The sequence below is a fragment of the Mesoplodon mirus genome (assembly GCF_964341445.2).
Source record: "Mesoplodon mirus genome assembly, chromosome: 10".
NCBI lineage: Eukaryota > Metazoa > Chordata > Mammalia > Artiodactyla > Ziphiidae > Mesoplodon > Mesoplodon mirus.
The window spans coordinates 3,650,749-3,666,837 of record NC_138986.1 but is presented as its reverse complement, the minus strand read 5'-3'; the positions used below and the strand labels follow the sequence as shown (position 1 = coordinate 3,666,837).

Genomic DNA, 16,089 nt, shown 5'->3' with positions numbered 1-16,089 from the left:
GATAATTGCATAAATCTCATGAGAAAATGTTTAATTATGATTACTAAACTATACAAATGTAATACTACCTCTAAAATATTAAAGACCTACCTTCATAGTTAGTGGATCATTCAAACCATAATATATTGAAAATATAAAATTTTCAATATATTTAAATTTATTTAATATATAATTTCAATACATTTAAATTTAAATTTTAAATTTTTATATATTTAAATTTTTTAATATATAAATGTGAATAATAGGAATAATTATTATTTGGTTCTTAGCCTTATAGCCATTTTGCTGCTCATGAGCACTAACAGGAGAGGGAAGGAAGAGGCAACAAGTGGAGACGAATGTCAAAAAATGCACTTCTCTTATGGAAACAACATGATGAAGAAAGTCTACTAAGGGATCAATTCCATTCAGTCGAATAAACTTTCAATTCTATGTCTTGACTAATAGAAAATTACAATAGTATATTAATGAAGTTGTTAAGAACTTGTATTTGCACAGCATTTTTAACTTCACAAATTCCTTTCACCACTGCCTTTATTAAAAGAACCCATATAAAGTATATACTGAATATCACTGAGACATTCCTCAGTCAAGATGAGTTAGAACTCTAAGGTACAATGAGTTGGGCAGTATAAACCTCAGAATCAAACTGGACATGGCCAACCTCATTTTCTGTTCCATGCTGGTTTTCATGCAGTACTTGCTTTTCATTAGAGCAACCACTAAAAAAATGGATTTGTAGAGATATGACTTCATTGACAGGACTGTAGTGACCTAACATTAAAACTGGGAACTATGTCAGGTTACTATTGAAACTGTGAGCTCCAGCAAGCTCTGACAGACGGTGTTGTTTCCCGTGAAACTGCAGTATGTCCTAAATCATCCCTGTGGGTTTGTTGTGGTGCCAACGGCATTTGGAACACAATTTGGGAAGCAGGGGAACAGCCACTCTTTCACCCAGAGGGAAATAGTATTTTATGAGATACAGTGGTCATGAATGGAGAAGTATTAACCCTTGGTTCAGAAAGAAAGCTGAGACCTGGTCTCACCAGAAGAGTAAATGTCCGCAGACTTGCTAAAGTGAATTAGGTGTTTAAACACAGATTGGAAGACCACTTCACCACAAGAGTTTAGAGGCAATTCAAGAATGAAATGGGAGAGAGAACAAGATGAAGTCTGTGATGCCTGCTGGCCCCAAGAGCCCATGACTCCATGAGGGGTCACTGACATATCTCGAAGCGCTATAACAAACACACTAGAAAACAGAGTGAGATGGGTGTTAAGTTAGATAAATACTTAAAAGCATGCAAAATAAGCTCTTAGTTTCCAGTATAAAGCTCAATGTTTGGATATCTTCTCATCATCATTCTTTAGATTTTTCCTGTTTCTTTTTTAAATTTACCTTTTTTTAAAAAATAACTTTTTGTTTTGACATAATTTCAAACCTACAGAAAACTACAAGACTAGTACAAGAAACTCCTATATACCAACAACTATTTACATTTTGTCATATTTGCCTTATCCTCTTCGTAAATTATTTCCCTCCCTCCCTCCCTCCTTCCCTTCCTTCCCTTCCTCCCTTCCTCCCTCCTTCTTCTTCTTCTTCTTCTTCTTCTCCTCCTTCTTTTTCTCCTTCTCCTTCTTCTTTCTCTCTTTTGCTCTGTCTTTTCTGTCTATCTGTCTATACACACACACACATATATACACACAACAGTAATAAAATTTTTTTCTGAATAGTTGAGAACAAGTTGGTATGCTGCTTTTACCCAAACCTTCAGAATATACTTCCTAAGAAAAAGAATATTAAGAGAATACACTAAATTTGTACACTGAATGTGAGAGACATAGTTACAATGCAGTTATCATAATCAGAAAAACTAACATCCCTACAACAATATCAGCTAATTAAAAATTCACATTCATAGAGAACAAACATGTGGACACCAAGGGGGGAAATTGGGGGGGTGGGGGGTGGGATGAACTGGGAGATTGGGATTGACATGTATACACTAATATGTATAAAATAGATGACTAAGAAGAACCTGCTGTATAAAAAATAAATTAATTAAATTAAAATTTAAAAAACTCACATTCAAATTTCATACCTTGTCCCAATAATGTCTTTATAATTATCCCCCACTCAGTGGTCCAGGTTTGAACTCCAGATCATATATGGCATCTAGTTGTCATGTCTTTTTGGTATACTTTACTGTGGAACAATTCCACAGCCTTTCTGTGTTCAAGCCTTTCTTGAACTTGATGTTTTTGAAGAATATGGGCCAATTTTGATTTGTCTGATATTTTCTCAAGATTAGATTCAGGTTCTGTGTTTTTGGCAACAATACAATGAGGTGATGAAGCTAGAATACTATCGACCATCCTACATTTGCTATTTGGCATTCTACTGGGAAGAAGAGCTTTCTGTTTTCCCTCATTCATTCATTTACATGAGCCTAGACTCACAAATGCTTATTTTATTCAACATGTGTAATTAATATTAATTAATACTATTATACATGCATTTTAATGCTCAAATTGTCCCAGATTTGACCAGTGGGAGGCCCCTTAAGATATCTCCTATGCCCTTTTGACAAATTTTCATGATGCTTTCAAGACTTTCTTACTTTCTCATCAAATATTTTGCTAGCGCTTGAACCAGCCATTTCCGTTTCTTAAAAGAAGTCCTAGATCCTTTTAGTGGCAAATGATATTTAAAATCTAAGAGCTGGAGCTATATGTGCCCAGTGTGGTCATTGCTTCTAGGCTTCTCATCAACACGAATATAATATATATATATATATATATATATATATATATATATATATATATATATATGAGAGGCCCTTATGTAAATATATATATATATACATATATACAAATATGTAATGCTTTACTTATTTATTTATAAATACATGTAGAGTAAAAGATTAAAAACTATGAGTTCTTACTGATACTTTCAATTTCAACCAAACACCACAGTGAACACATTCTAATATTTCCCATTTCTATATCTGTAATTCCTCACCCAACAATGAAATATCTTACTGCCAATGACTATAACATATTTACATATTTTCTCAAGCTTAGAATGTACAGAAGTAGTTTCAGAATTGTTAAGCCATGTCATTGAAAATAGCAAACCTACTAACTAGTTGTCAATATATTTTAGATTTTTAGGTAAATGTAAGAAATACTAAAATATACAAAAATGAAATGTACAATTCATTAAGTTTTGACAAATGGATACATTCTTATAACATATACACTAATTAAGACACACAAAATCACCATACAGGAATTAGTTGCATTTCTATTCACAGACTATCTGAAAAAGAAATTAAAATAGCAATCTCATTTACAATAGTATGAAAAAGAATAAAATACTTAAGAATAAATTTAACAAAGGTGGTAAAAGATCTGTATGCTAAAAATTATAAAACATTGATGAATGAAATACAAGAAAGTACAAATAAATGAAAAGATACCCCCATACTCATGAATTTGAAGAATTAATATTGTTAAAATGTCAGTGGTATCCAAAGTGATCTACAGATTCAATGCAATCCTTATCAAAATTCCAGTGGCATTTTTCCTAGAAATAGAACAAACAATCCTAAGATTGTATGTATGGAACAACAAGAGGCCCTGAATAGCAAAAGCAATCTTGAGAAAGAGGAAAAAAGGTGGACGCATCACACGTCCTGGTTTCAAACTATATTATAAAGCCATAGTAATCAAAACAGTATGGTACTGACATAGAAACAGACACTTACCAAATGGAACCGAATAGAGAGCCCAGAAATAAACCCATGCATATAAGGTCAACTACTCTTTAACAAGGGCAACAAGAATACACAGCATTGAAAGGACAGTCACTTCAATAAATGTTGATGGGAAAACTGGATATTCACATACAAGAGAATGAAATTGGACCCTTATCGTATGCCATACACAAAAATCAACTAGAAATAAAGACTTAAATGTAAGACCTGAATACTGTATTGCATACCTGAAATATGCTAAGAGTAGATCTTCAGCATTCTCACCACACACAAAAAAAGAAAAATGTAACTATGTGTGTGATGACTGTATTAATTAACTTGATTGTGGTAATCATGTTACAACATATATCAAATCATCACCCTGTATACTTTAGACATATACAATTATTACTTGTCAAAAAAAGAAAAAGAAAATAATTTTTTAAATAAATGTAATTTTAAAAATAAATAATAAACATCTCAGCAATAATAATAAAGGTATAGAACCTTTCATCTTTCTATAAAGTCCCTCCCATGGTCTTTCTTAATTAACCATTTTCCCACTAGAGTGGTGCCTGTTTTAAGAATTTTATGGAAATGGAATCACACAACACGAACTATTTTGAACCTTGCTTTATTTGTTCAACATAGTATTATTGATATTCATCCATGTTGGTGTGTGTTCCAGTAGCTTGTTCCTTTCTATTTCTGGTAGCATCTATTGTATAAATATACCACAAATTGTTTATCTGTTCTACTATCATTGGATATCTGGGACGTTTTTGTTTCCAGCTTTGGAATATTGGGAATAAAGCTGTTATGAACATTCTTGCAGAAGTCATTTTGTGAACACAGGTTTTCAATTATATTAGAATAAAGGCCATATGTGACAAACCAACAGCTAACATCATACTCAATGATGAAAAGCTGAAAGCATTTCCTCTAAGATCAGGAACAAGACAAGGATGTCCACTCTCGCCACTTTTATTCAACATGCTTTTGGAAGTGCTAACCACAGGAGTCAGAGAAGAAAAAGAAATAAAAGGAATACAAATTGGAAAGGAAGAAGTAAAACTGTCACTGTTTGCAGATGACATGATACTATACATAGAAAATCCTAAAGACACCATCAGAAAAGTACTAGAGCTCATCGATGAATTTGGTAAAGTTGCAGGATACAAAATTAACATACAGAAATCTGTTGCATTTCTATACACTAACAATGAACTATCAGAAAGAGAAATTAAGGAAACAATCTCATTTACCACCACATCAAAAAGAATAAAATATCTAGGAATAAACCTATCTAAGAAGGCAAAAGACCTGTACTCGGAAAACTATAAGACACTGATGAAAGAAACTTAAGAAGACACAGACAGTTGGAAAGGTAAACAGTGATCTTAGATTGGAAGAATCAATAATGTTAAAATGACCATACGTCCCAAGGCAATCTACAGATTCAGTGCAATCCCTATCAAAATACCAATGGCATTTTTCACAGAACTAGAACAAATAGTTAAAAAATTTGTATGGAAACACAAAAGACCTCGAATAGCCAAAACAATCTTGAGAAAAAGAACAGGGCTGGAGGAGTAATGCTTCCCCACTTCAGACTACACTACAAAGCCACAGTAATCAAAACAGTATGATACCGGCACATAAACAGACACATAGATCAATGAAACAGAATAGAGAGCCCAGAAATGAACTCACACTTATATGGGTAATTAATCTATGACAAAGAAGGCAAGAATATACAATGGAGCAAAGACAGTCCCTTTAGTAAGTGGTGTTGGGAAAACTGGACAGCTACATGTAAAAGAATGAAATCAGAACATTCTCTAACACTATGCACAAAAATAAACTCAAGATGGATTAAAGACCTAAATGTAAGACCAGATACCAGAAAACTCCTAGAGGAAAACATAGGCAGAACACTCTGACATAAATCACAGCAATATTATTTGGATCTCTTAGAGCAAAGGAAACAAAAGCAAAAATAAACAAGTGGGACCTAATTAAACTTAAAAGGCTTTGCATGGCAAAACGATATCATTGACAAAACAAAAAGACAACTTACTGAATGGGAGAAGATATTTTCAAATGATATGATTGATAAGGGGTTAACATCTAACATACATAAACAGCTCATACAACTCAACATGAAAAAAAAAACACAAACTGATTAAAAATTGGGCAGAAGAAGTGAATAGACACTTTTCTAAAGAGGAAATGCAGATGGCCAAGAGGCACATGAAAAGATGCTCAACATCACTAATCATCAGGGAAATGCAAATCAAACACAAATAACAAATGTTGGTGAAAAGTGAACTCTTGTGCACTGCTGGTGGGAATGTAAATTGGGGCAGCCACTGTGGAAAACAGTACGGAGGTTTCTCAAAAAACTAAAAATAAAACTACCTTATGACCCAGCAATTCCATTCCTGGGTATATATCCAAAAAACCCCCAAAACACTAATTCAAGAAGATACATGTACCCAAATGTTCATAGCAGCATTATTTACAATTACCAAGATATGGAAGCAACCTAAGTGCCCATCAACAGATGAATGGATAAAGAAGATGTGTTATATATATACAATGGAGTACTACTCAGCCATAAAAAAGAAGTAAATTTTGCCATTTGCAGCAACATGGATGGACTTGGAGAGCATTATGTTAAGTGAAATAAGAAATAGAAAGACAAATACTGTATTATATCATATGTGGAATCTAAAAGACACAACTAGTGAATAAAATGTAAAAGAAGCAGACTCACAGATATAGAGAAGAAATTAATGGTCACCAGTGGGGAGAGGGAAGTGGGGAAGGGCAATACAGGGGTAGAGGATTAAGAGGTACAAGCTATTATATTACATACAAAATAAGCTACAAGAATATCTTGTACAACATGGAGAATATAGCCAATATTTTATAATAACTATAAATGAAGTATCACCTTTAAAAATTGTTAATCACTAAACTGTGTACCTGTAACTTATATAATATTGTATAGCAACTATACTTCAATAAAAAATAAATTTAATACCTAATTCTCAAAAAATATAGAAACAAAATTATACTATGTAAATACATGACAGGGATATTCCTGGGTCAAAAAGTAAATGCATGTTTAAGTTGACAAGAAAGTGGCAAACATTTTTCAATGTTATACGTTAAAGATCAAGTTATCAAAATGATTTGAGTATTTTAGAGGAAAATAAATTGTACATATAGGTCATTTATTTCACACAAACACCATAGGCAGAAGAATTCTAACTGCTCTAAGGATGAGCAATCGCAATGAACAGTTAAGGAAACCTGTGGCCTCAAAGGCATCATGGGAGAAAAAGAGAACAGGGCTAGGAAAGAGGGTGCTACTGACCCTTTTGCAAATGCTCATTTTAAAAGTTTAGAAGTCCTCAACAGAAAGCAAGGGGTTAGTAGATATTCATCCTGAGCCTATCCTAACACTAAGGGGAAGCTGCCTCGCCTGTCCTGCCACATAACTGAGTGCAGAGGGAAGGCTACCGCTGGTTCAGAGGAAGCGTCTTACGAAAAGCTGCAAAGGATGGAGAAAACCGGAGGAAGGCAGAAGAGCAACAAGCAGGACACGAGGACAGATGATCACAGCTTACCCTCAGGAAAGACAGTGAATTCACGGTAAAAGTGGTGAAAGCAAGCAGGCTGAGAGTCTATAAATGAGTGAGGCAGTCTTCTGAAAACACACCATCAGCTCAACACAAGGACAGAAATAATAAAAATGAATATTCCTAAAGAACACTTAAGTTTTCAAAGGACTGTGATTAACTAATTTAATTTAGGGCAAAAAGGTCCATGAGATGAAAGGGCTTTTCATAATAAAAATTTAATTTAGGAAGAATGACTCCAGGAGATAAAATAGTTTCAAATCACTCAAGTAGTAAACATTTCTGATATGTTTAAGACTGCTAATAGAAAAAAAAATTAAGTTATCAGGAGAAGATGAATAAAGAGAAGGTTAGAGAAACAAAAAAAGTATGTAAGGGCTTTACCTAGTAGGTATAGTTCTGAATGTCAGTAAGTAAGTAAGTCTTTTTAAACAAATATTTATTCACCAACGTGTCAAGCACTATTGTAAGTATCAGATAAGGCTCTAACACTCATGGACTTTAAATCCCAGTGAGGAGAATGTGATAAACAAGAAAATATCAGTTTGTGATAACATCTATGGCAAAAATGAAACATATTTATGACTGTTGCCACCCTTAATGTAATAAACTGTGATCTACGAGAAACTGGATTTTATGCACAACTACTCTTTGGCTGGATCATTACTATTTTCGCTTTTCATTCAATAAGGAAATGTGCACAAAACAATGGCCTTTAATTAGCCTTTGGTTCTGTGGCCAAGACCAAACTCTACTAAGACCAAACTTAATACTGTTTCTCCATTGTTAATACTTTTCAACATCTATATTCTAAAATAAAGTTGTGGTTGCCAAGAATGGTCTTAAAAAACAGGTAATAAGTTAAAATCTTGTGAAAGAAGAATGTGTTCAGTTCCCATTTTTTAAAAGAATTATCATAATGGTTTGATACTGTTTTTAATCACCACCATCATGATTAATAGGATCTGTATTCTTCTATACATCACTCATCTCATTTTATTATCACTGATCAGGAACAAACTTTAATAGACAGATGATTGGTATGTTTAATTTATTGTTAAGATTATGGGGTTCATCCTTAGTACAAGCAAACAAAAATCACTATCTTTGGCCACCGTTTTCCAGTATGTAAGTAGAATGAAATATTTTCGTATAGCAGATTGATGCATTCAGTTACATAGGGAAATATTTTGCAACTAATTCTCTGAGGAAACCGAGGTGCTTAGAACTGATACTCCACACAGGTTTCTATGGCTATAGTTAATAACTAGCGGCAAAGCCTGTGAAATGAAATTTAGCTAAAACAAACAGTGCCATGCTTTATGAGATATTTTCTTTTGGGTTTCCACAAAACTCAAGTTGGAGTGCCTGAAGCTATTTTGACCTGTGTGATATGGAAAACACAGACTCTGCCTGCAGGCTTCCAGCCAGTATTCCTCGGGAAAGTGGGTGATTTTCCATCAGGGTGAGAAATACTTGTTGGGCTCTTTGATATTTAAAATTCAAAATGCCACAATTTCACTTTACCTGATAGGAATGTTACATCTCTGCCGGCTCTGGTTTCTCCACCCTACAGATATGCTGATAATCAATGCAACCGTGACCTGCCTGTCCTCTAGGGCCTTGTTTCTAAGTATCATATTCAACTGTCCAAACCCCACCTCTTAGCCAAAACCTGATTAAAGTAAATTATATATAGGGAGGTTTTAGAAGACATGCTTTCTGTCTGCTTCTCCACACATTCTAACTTCTATCCTTGGGCCACAGCACATGAGCCCCGTGATTATCAACTGGAGGCGGGGTATAGGTAACATGAAAAATTACTCCAGATAATTCTACCATGTGTCTACCTACTCTCGCTGTTTGTATATCACCTTCACTTACTGAACAGTGAACCACATTTTAATAGTATGTCTTTGAAACTTACTAAAGATGGATGTAAGATTATATAAACAGATTTGCGCTTTTATGAAATTTAGTAATGATAATAAAAACTTTGTCCTTAAGAATAATTGATTGGTATCCTTCCCTAAGAGATGTAAAAATAAATAAAGGATACATTATTTAAATTGGAATCAGATAAGGGCAGAAGGGGGAACTCTCATGCAGACCCCAAACAGGAAGAGACTACCTTGCATCTCCAACTGGGAGAAGGCTGCTTACTACCTAACTACCCAGTAGAAGAAAAGAAAATCTTCACACTGCCCAGGCACAGCCCAGCCAACAAGAGACTGTCACAACTCAGCCAATGAAAAGACACTACACTCTGAACACCCAGCTTCCTTCAGTGGACTGCTTGCTTATTAAAAGCCCCTCCAAACTTCCCCTTTTCCTCTGTAAAAGACCATTCCTCTTCTTTGTCTGGACTTGCTTATAGTCTTTGCTATAACATTCTTATCCCAAATTGCAATTCTCTGCTACTCCTGAAAAAAAACATACCTTGCTGGTAAAATAACTGTCTTTTATTTTTAAGGTCAACTTTACATAAGTGAAGCAACCTACTTTGGTTCAGTTTCACATAACTGGAAGTTAACAGCCTGCTTATTCATAGAAAAGTACTGACTATTCCAATTTTTATTTCTCCACTTCTGTTTCTTCCTCTATTTTGTTTCTTTGGTTATATTTGTTTTCTGATAACCAATTAAAAATTCTTTTCAAGACTGATACGGTATAAAAAGAAATTGAAAGTGAGTAAATGGGAATTAGTTGTGAAGGAAAAAACTTGATGTGTACTGGGGAGGCTGCCGAAGGTGGGTGAGGCCCCTTGAGCACTCAAGGACTGTGCAGCAACCAACTTGCCTCTCTGTCCCAAATCATCACGTTTTCTCTCTCTACTGTATTATTTCCATTAGTATATTTCTGTTGTCATTTATCCCGTTTTTAAAAAGACAAACCAAACATTTTAAAAAGAAAATATCTCAGGGGTGGAGAGTGGAAAGTGGTCAAAAGATACAAACTTTCAGTTATAAAATAAGTAAGTTCTGGGGATATAATGCACAGCATCATGACTATAATTAATAAGACTGTATTGGATATCTGAAACTTGCTAAAGGGAGTAAATCTTACAGTTCTCACCGCAAGGAAAAAGACATTTATAGCTATGTGTGGTGATGGATGTTAACTAGACCTATTGTGATGATAATTTTACACTATGCACATATATTGAATCATTATGTTGTATACCTGAAACCAATGAAAGTTTATGTGTCAATTATATCTCAAGAAAAATATCTCAACTCCTTATTTAGCTACCACCCTATTTCTCTTCTCTCTTTTAAGGCAAGACTCCGTAAAACAATTGTCTATATTTGCTGCCTACAATTTCTCTTCTTCCTCTCCATCTCCCTCCCTCTCCTTCTCCCTCTCTCTCCCTCTCTCTCTCTCTCTGTCTCAAACTCAACCTAATCTCTCCAGTGAAACAGCTCTTACTGAAGTCACCAATGACTCCACATTGCAAAATCCACTTGTCAACTCTCAGGCTTCATTACCCTTGAAATACAGGCAGTATTTAACACACCGGTGATCATTCTCTGTGTCTTGACATAATTTCTCTTCCTTGCCAGGATGCACACACCCCTGGTCCTCCTCTTGCCCCTTGGACACCTCTTTTCAGTCTCTGTAGGTCTTCCTTCCATCTCAGACTTCTAAATGTTCTGTGCCAGGGCGGGCCTTTGGCTTTTATCCTCTCTTCTCAAACCACACGCACTTCCTAGGTGATCTCATCCAGCCTCACCACTCTACATACCATCCTACATGCTGATGATTCTTAACTCATCCATATTATTAAGGCTTCTCAGAGTTATATCTCTAATTCAGATCATTTCCCTAGACTCCAGACTCAAATATCCAGCCAACTACTTAACATCTCTATTTAGAAATCTACTAGGTATCTCAGACTTAGCACATCTAAAACTAAGCACCCAGTAGTGACCTCTGTTTCCCCCTCCTCCACACACACCTTGACCTGCCCCTCTGGCAAACACTCCCATCTAAGTAATAGCAACTCACCCTTCCATCTGCTCAGGCAAAACCTCGATGCGATCATTTCTCTTTTTTGTCTTTTTTTATACCAGACATCTGATTAATCGGCAGTTCTTGTTCACTCTACCTTCCAAATATACGTAGAATTCAGTCTACCAAATCCAAACACTTCTCCCCACCTCCATCATCCTCAGCCGGGTCCACGCCATCTTCATCTCTTACCAGGATTACTGCACTAGCCTTCTACCTACCACCACCCTGGGCAATGAAAGTCCTGCTGAATTTATTAAGATTTCTGCACTTATGTTTGCACTAGTAAAACTGGTCAATACTTTTCTATTTTGTATAATGCTCTAATTTTTGTTTTAGGAATAAAATTCTGTCTTGAGTGAGATAAGTTATTTTCTTAGCTTTGGAAATACATACTTTATATTATGTAGGAATTTTCTCCTTTTTTATGTTTGGTGGAATTATCCAGTGAAAGCTTTTGGGTATCATGCCATTTTAGGGGGTCTTTTACTAACTTTTCAGTTTTTTTCATTGGTTAACAATATATTTAGGTTTCTTAACTCTTTTCCAATCAATTTTAATAATTTATAATTTCCTTAAAATTTCCCATTATATCTAATGTTTCAAATGCATTAGTATCTACTATTCCTTATTAAATTATTAATACTCGCCCTGTTGCCTGTACTATAGTTACCTTTCCTTCCGCATTCCTTAATATTTGTTATTTTCTTATTTCTTGAATAGATTGCCAAACACAGCCTATTTTATTGATCTATTTAAGAAAATATCTTTTTCATTATTAATCAAGCCTGTATTTTAAATTGTGGGCCATTAATATGTTTTCATTAATTCCCTCTGCTTTTAAAAAGTTTATATTGGGTGTTCTAAAAATGAATATAAGAATATAAATTTTCATCCTATTATGGCTGTATACCTTAGGTTTGGTAGATTTTGTCCCCATTTTACATTTGAGCCTTTTAAAAGTTATTTTTTTAAAAGGTCACTCAGATGAAGAGTGGCAAAGTAGAAATTCAAATCTAAGTGTGATTTACACTATACCAGAGAAGTTCTTTTGAATGTATCACACGCAAAAGACATAGAGATGCAATTCACACAAAAGAAACATCGTTAACATATGGCAATACGTTTATTTTCTTTAAATAAAAATATTAAAATAATGGCATGCCATTTACACAAGAAGGGATATAATTGCTAATTAAATTGGGTTAAAATGAAACCTTAAATTGGAACAATAATTTGATAAACCAACTTAACAATGTATATTAATTGTCATAAAATATTTGTGTCCTTTGACCAAGTAGCCTCGAATCAGTGTTTTTCCTCAGGACATATTTCCTAAGACTAAAACTGTTATATAAAAATTAGAATATAATGAAACATACCTACAGCAGTTTGAGGGGCAAAGACAGTGCCCAAGAATTCCAGACCTGGCTAACTTTGTCATATTCTAGCACTCAGCACCCAAATACTCTTCTTACCTTGTTGTCTCTCTCTTTTCCTGTCAGAAGCTGGAACCACTTAACAACAGCAGCAACGATAAGAGTAAAGTAACAGATTAACTTTGCTGAGTAGATGAAACCAAACGGCACAGAGAGGACCGATGCCACATCCCTCGAGATCCCCTCCTGCCTCAAGCTCTCTGCCCAGGGCTCTCTCCTGCACTCATTCAGTCCTGGCCCAGATGACCTCCTTCTGTGACGTGAACCTTCCTGCCCCTGGGCCCTTGCACTTGCTGTGCCATCTGCCTGGAGTGCTCTTCCTGCTGTTCTCAGCATGGTTCCCTCCTTCATCTCCCAGAATATTTCCTCAGTTACCCTGGTAAGCCATCCCTGGCTGCACACTCACATCCCTAGCACCACATCCTCTGTCCTGGCTTTGTCTCTACAGTTAAGTCCACTCCTAATCCACCGTCACTCTCTATCAGCTCATTCCGCTTTATTCTTCTATGTACTTATCATAATATTTATCACTGCCTGATATATATAAATTAAAAAAAAAACTTGCAACTGTCTCCACCACCACCTTCCATACCATGATAACTGGAATACTGTTTTGCACTGTATCCCTAAAACCTAGAACAGTGCCTGGCATATAAATGCCCAAGAAATATTTGTCTATGGAACGGCAGGTAAGGAGGAAGACACGGAGAGAGGGAGGGATGGAAGGAGAAAGAGAGGAAGAAAGAGGGGACGGAGAAAGGGCTTAAGACTTATAGATCTGACTTGACTTCATGGAAAAAATATCTTCCATTTCTGGATCAATAACCAGAAATGTCCTATAGTTTCTTGGAAAAGCTAGTCCTCCCTAAACTCTATTACAGATACATAGTTTCCGAGGGCTACCTGGCCTACCTCGTCTTATCAGTTGGTCTATAATGTCATGGCACTGCCTCCACCTTCTAAAAATATATATTAATAATGCATACTTTGTCCAGAGAATGTCAACCCAGACCCTAAGGAGGCCCACAGGAAGAAAATGATTTTAAGTGAGTGTGTCTCACTGGGAAAGACAGAACACAATCCCTCTAATTAAAGAGCTCTCATATGGAGTAGGGGGTATAGCCCTTTTTGAGCTGCTACAGAAGTCAAAACAATACTAGTAGATGGCAATTAAAGAGAGGTTGTTTGGCGCTAAGTGAGAAAGTATGTCACAATAACCAGAACTGCCTGGAGGGGTAAGAATCTGCATCACTAAAGAGCATGCTTTTGACAATGGATGTGCCCTGTGGCAAGTCACCATCTACCAAAAGTTTGCACTAGTATTTCTAGATCTTAATTTTAACTTAAAACGTCAGTATACTATTTTATAATGCAAATTCTATGTATCAGAACTGATCAAGATCTGGGGTATATTCAGAAAAAAAAAAAAAACTTTTAAAGATCCGGCAACTGTTAACTATTCTAGGTTATCAGTTCATATATTTAGCATTTCTCACCTGGAATTGTATTTTCTCCAAATTTGGCATACAGTAAAAGAATTTTATAAAATAATAGCAAAGAAAAAATGACTATGTATAGTTTATCATCATATCTAATGGGCTTAAAGATAGTGTGTGTTATTGTCTGCATCTCTTCTCTCTTCACCCAGAAGGCGGCACTGGCATAGTAAGAAGTAGGTGGCAATCTGAATCCAAGATGTCTTGTGGCGATATTTTGCATAACTAAAATATATAGAAATGCATTCAATTAAAAAGTCTACTCCTTGTCTATATAGCTGTTCTCCCTAAATAGAACCTGCCTTATAATTGTAAGAGTGAGCTGCAGTAACAAAATCATTTATGACAGACAGTATGGTACAAAATCTTTAAATTGGGGGACCCTGGAGGCGAAGGGTGAGTTTCACCCAACAGGTGGATAGAGTTAATATATTGAAATAAGCAAGGTATCACAAGGGCAGCTCTGGTCTTTTCTGTGAGCAGAACAGGGTGTAAGGAAAACACGGGGTGGGTTGAAACCACCTTTGGGGGCATCTCTTTTCCCACTTCCCTCAAAAACAACAATGTCTAAAATCTTCTGAGGGCTATAAAGGTTAAATTGAGGTCAGGGGTTCCCTATAAACAAAAGTTATTCTAAAACAAGAATACTGATGAGTAAGTTGTAGTTTTTTTTCCTACTGTCCTGGATTTATAGACACCTGGTACTATCTCAGAGATCTGAGATAGTAGCTTTGCCAATATCAACACCCCAGTATCTTATGACTGCCCAGGTCCACTTGTGAGAATCTTCTTTTATCCTCAAACATGGCTTTTCAGCCATTTCTGCTGCTCTCAGTAGCTGTCAAACTTCCAGGCTGATCCCTCTGCCCCCTGATATACCTTGAAGTACTCAGTCTTGGGAACTTTCCAGGTGTGAACCCTGTAAATGTGAAGTTAATAGTGCATGTACCCAGGAAAACCCTGAGACTTATAGAAACCTTAAGAGTCTGTTAGGTTGCTAGGGACAGAGGGAATTCTGCCCAGTCTCCGGCAATGGCCCTGGTCATTTTAAAGATTCCTTTCTACAGATAATCAAAAATAAAGGAATATATCTATATATGTGATCCTGATAACAGTACTTCAGTTTATATCTTATGATAAAGAGTGATCTCTTACATAAGGGTGCATCAGATACAATTCTGATTATTTTCAACATTGAATCCACATTTTAAGATCTTTATCTGTAAACAGGATATATAGTTAAGATTCTTTTTCATATGTAATTACAGAATTATAATTTTGTAGCATTAAACATGGCATGCTAAAATGCTCTTGATACTCATACCCCATAAGCTTTTAAGTTTGTTAAGTCTCACAACTTTAACACTAAGTATTTCTCTTGCACGTGAGGATGGTGCATTTAGTATTTCTAAAAGTACTGAAGAATATCACGTATTCAATTCACGAGTAGTCACCTTCTGTTCTCCCAGAAACAAGGTGCATGAACTTGAAGGCAGGGTTAACCCGGTAGCACACGTGCAAAGCCACTGAGCAGGGGACGGTGAGGAAGCGGCCTGAGCAGACCGTCGCCACACGGGAACTCGGTATCAGTGCTGCCTTATCTTATGGCTTTTCAAGAGAAGCCAGAAATCCAATCTTAATATGCACTCTCTCAATATCTAAATGTTGGCAACAAATTCAGAAAACTCCATAAGCATGTGCAGGCCAAATGGAACGCATCTGTTAGCTGTAT

The 16,089-nt window shown here is 35.7% G+C and overlaps 1 protein-coding gene across 1 annotated transcript in view; it reads right to left on the bottom strand.

Moving 5' to 3' along the window:
- The window catches only part of PDE10A (phosphodiesterase 10A), a 305,607-nt gene that overhangs the window by 104,133 nt on the left and 185,385 nt on the right, over nt 1-16,089 (bottom strand).